At 38.2% G+C, this 3,464-nt stretch overlaps 1 protein-coding gene across 1 annotated transcript in view; it reads left to right on the top strand.

The window, feature by feature from the left end:
- The window catches only part of LOC106880431 (tetraspanin-18), a 535,121-nt gene that overhangs the window by 110,195 nt on the left and 421,462 nt on the right, over nt 1–3,464 (top strand). The gene's annotated exons all lie outside the window — the stretch shown is intronic.

Genomic DNA, 3,464 nt, shown 5'->3' with positions numbered 1-3,464 from the left:
ATGTATATATATATATACAAATCAACATATATGTATGTGTACATCATTGTTGAAAAAGAGCATAGAGATAGAGAGAGAAGGGGAGAGAGAGAAAGATAACAAGGAAAGAGAGATATATAGAGACAGAGGGAGAGCAGGGAAAGAGAGAAAGATAAAGACAAAACTTTTCTGCATTTTTTTTTTCCTTTTTCTTATTTTAACGTCCAAGTCCTGTTGTTTTTCTATTTATTTCTTATTACCTATTTGTTTTTTGTGTTTCGTGTTTTCTGAGTATGTGTGTGTGCGTGTGTGTGCGTCTGTGTGCGTGTATGTGTGTGTGTGCGTGTGTGTTTGTGTGTTTGCTGACCGTTTGTTTTGTTGGCAGGCGAAAGAAAACTCATTTAATGCAAAGTCAGCCATGTTGTCAGATAAACAACAGTCCGCCATTACAGCGAAACTCCATCTGACAGACGTTTTGTTCTCTGTACGTTTCGCTTTCTCATGAAGAACCGAGCCAAAATTTAGCGTCGTGACGTCATGAGGATGCAGGATAAAAATATATCTTTCTCTTTTGGTCCAGATTTCAATTGTTGATGCAGCTGTTGTTGTTGTTGTTTTTTGTTTTGTTTTTCCTCATCTTGTTGCTTTTTGCTATGCTTGTTCTTAATGTTTATTTTATTGCTGCAGCCACTGTTGCTGCATAATTGCTGTTTCCGGAAGTAGATTTATAGCACAGTTATTTATGGAATAATGTAACGTGACAACTCTTGAGATATGGCAGGGGTTTTTGGTGTGACTGTTGTCGTAAATGTTGTTATAGCTGTTGTTTAGTAATTATGTGAAAATGCGAGTAAGCATGTGTGTGAAGTTGTGTATATATGTGTGAGCTTGTGTGTCTGAGTGCGTGCATGTTTGTGCGTGTGTATTTGCATGTATCTATGTGTCTTTATATGCGTATGTGTGTAGTTGTACGTATATTTATCTACGTATGTGCTTATGTAACTGAGCGTGTATAAGTCTGCGTGCGTATATTTGTATATGCTTGTGTGTGTATGTGTATGCTTATGCTCGTGTGTATATGTGTAGCTATATGTATACGTCCTGCAGTGTGTATAATTGTTTGTGTCTATGCTTTACATGTCTGTGTGCAGTTGCAGGTGTGTATGTCTGGTAGAGTGTTAATTTTGTTTATATGTGCTCATGTGTGTATGTTTGTGGCTGTGCGAGCATATGTTTAGCAATGTGTATATTTGCGTATATATATGCTGATGTATGTATGTGTATACCTTCCAGTGTGTATATTTTTGTATAAATATGCTTAGGTGGGTATGTCTGTGGGTGTGCGTCTGTATGTCTTCTAGTGTGTATATGTGTGCATGTATATGCTTGTGTGTATGCGTGCGGATGTATGTATGAATGTCGCACGTTGTGAATATTTGCGTTTATATATATATACCACTTTCGTGTGGTGGATATACATCTTGTAACATGAGTGACAGCCACAAATCGAATCGAGAAACATACGGTCAAATAATAATAATTTCTAACATCGGTACAAAGTTAAAACCTTTTTGATGCTATAGTAGTTAGATCTCGTGCAATGTAATTAACATCGACACAGTGCCACCATCTCCATCGTTACCGTCATCACCATTATGACCACAATCATCATCATTATCAGCATCATCTAATTTTAGTAACTACGGAAGTATAACAAAGTAACTCCAGCGTAATTTGAAATCAAAACTTAAAGAGATGACACTAAATTCTGTAAAGTATTATGTGTGTTCTACCTTTGACCCCAATCTCTCCACAATAAATCATTATAAACTACAAAGAGCATATACATCACTGCATATCATCTGAAAATGAAATTCCGTCAGTACATGCGACAGTGACACAGCCTACCTCGCAGCGAACTTGAACCTTGAAAGTCCTTTCAACTACGTTCATGAATACGCTATCAATCGCAATTACTCTATGAATATTTGCGGTAAGAATGAAAGATTCCAAAGAATGGATCTTCATCAATGTTGCTATACCTGTAGAGCAGAATATTGTTAAGACATAAGATGAGGAAGTCGAGGAGAATCAAAATCTAGGACTGGAAGTGTAAGAATCTCAAAAGTGAATGTGGTACCTATTGCGGTCGGTGCACTTGGGGCCATCTCAAAGAGAGTAATATTCTGACATCAAAAGCTGCAAGTACCAAACTTCTTAGGAAGTATTCACTTGGCAGCAATACTTGGAGCAGGTCATGTGTTGAAGAAGACCTGACGTCTCTAAGCTGTGGGATAGAGCTGAGAGAGGACGTAGATAAATCAGAAGTTAACTGAATAAGTAATAATGATGATAAGTACGGTTTTGAAAGGACATTGAAAGGGTACAAGTATAAACCAGAGGGTGTCACCGAGTAAAATGAGTATAAGCTCTTGTGGGATTTTACAATCCAGTGTGATTCATCGATTAATGCTCGGAGACCAGACATTGCTGTGGTTGACGAACTGATGAAGAAAATCAAGATTATAGATATCACCATACAAGTGTATGACGAAGAGCTCGAAAAGATAACTTAATCTTTTAGTGTATGTATATGCTTTCAGGTGTGGAGGCACAATGGCCCAGTGGTTAAGGCAGCGGATTCGCGGCCATAGGATCGCGGTAATTCAAAGGATCAGCCTTGTCATACTGTGTCACGCTGAATATCTCCGAGAACTACATTAAGGATACACGTGTCTGTGGAGTGCTCAGCCACTTGCACGTTAATTTCACGAGCAGGCTGGTCCGTTGACCGGATCAACTGGAACACTCGATGCCGTAAGCGACGGAGTGCCAGCAACAACAATGCTTGCAGGTGTACAAGCCACTAAAAGATGAGACTGCAGGAATGTGAACAATGAAGAAAGTAACTGTTTTCAGCTAAACGCAATATAAACCAGAACGGGACAATTCAGTTATCACTAATTCTGACAGAAGGTGCAGGGTAACACATATATTGCCAGAAATAGTTTAAAATCCCTTAGAGACGCAAGAGAGCACATTTTTATATTGAATATAGCTGCCTTCGTTTTTTTTATAATTTTCATATTAGCATTTTGCTGAATCAGCTATAGATTCATATGGTAACTAAATACACTGACTGTCAGGATTCGGCCAAACCGTCCAACGATGGAGTAGTCACTACTAGTGAGTTTGTAATTTTCAAACGAAGCTAGTCTAGTATAGTATTCTAGCTTCGCTGTGAGGCGGTTATTTCCCTTGTTAGTATATGAAAATGTGCTTTCTTGCGATCTGTTTTTCTGACAGACAACAGATAAACAGACAGACGGAGAGCGAAGGAGACAAAAGAAATAGATAGATACATAGATTCATGTGGACGTACACATACATATATTCTTTTCTTTTATTTGTTTCAGTCATTTGATTGCGGCCATGCTGGAGCACTCCCTTTTGCATAAATTAACACATATAAATGCATGTATATA

Source organism: Octopus bimaculoides, chromosome 8, assembly GCF_001194135.2.
Source record: "Octopus bimaculoides isolate UCB-OBI-ISO-001 chromosome 8, ASM119413v2, whole genome shotgun sequence".
NCBI classification, from domain to species: domain Eukaryota; kingdom Metazoa; phylum Mollusca; class Cephalopoda; order Octopoda; family Octopodidae; genus Octopus; species Octopus bimaculoides.
Note: the sequence above shows the minus strand (reverse complement) of the source record. Positions and strands in the feature narration are given on the sequence as shown.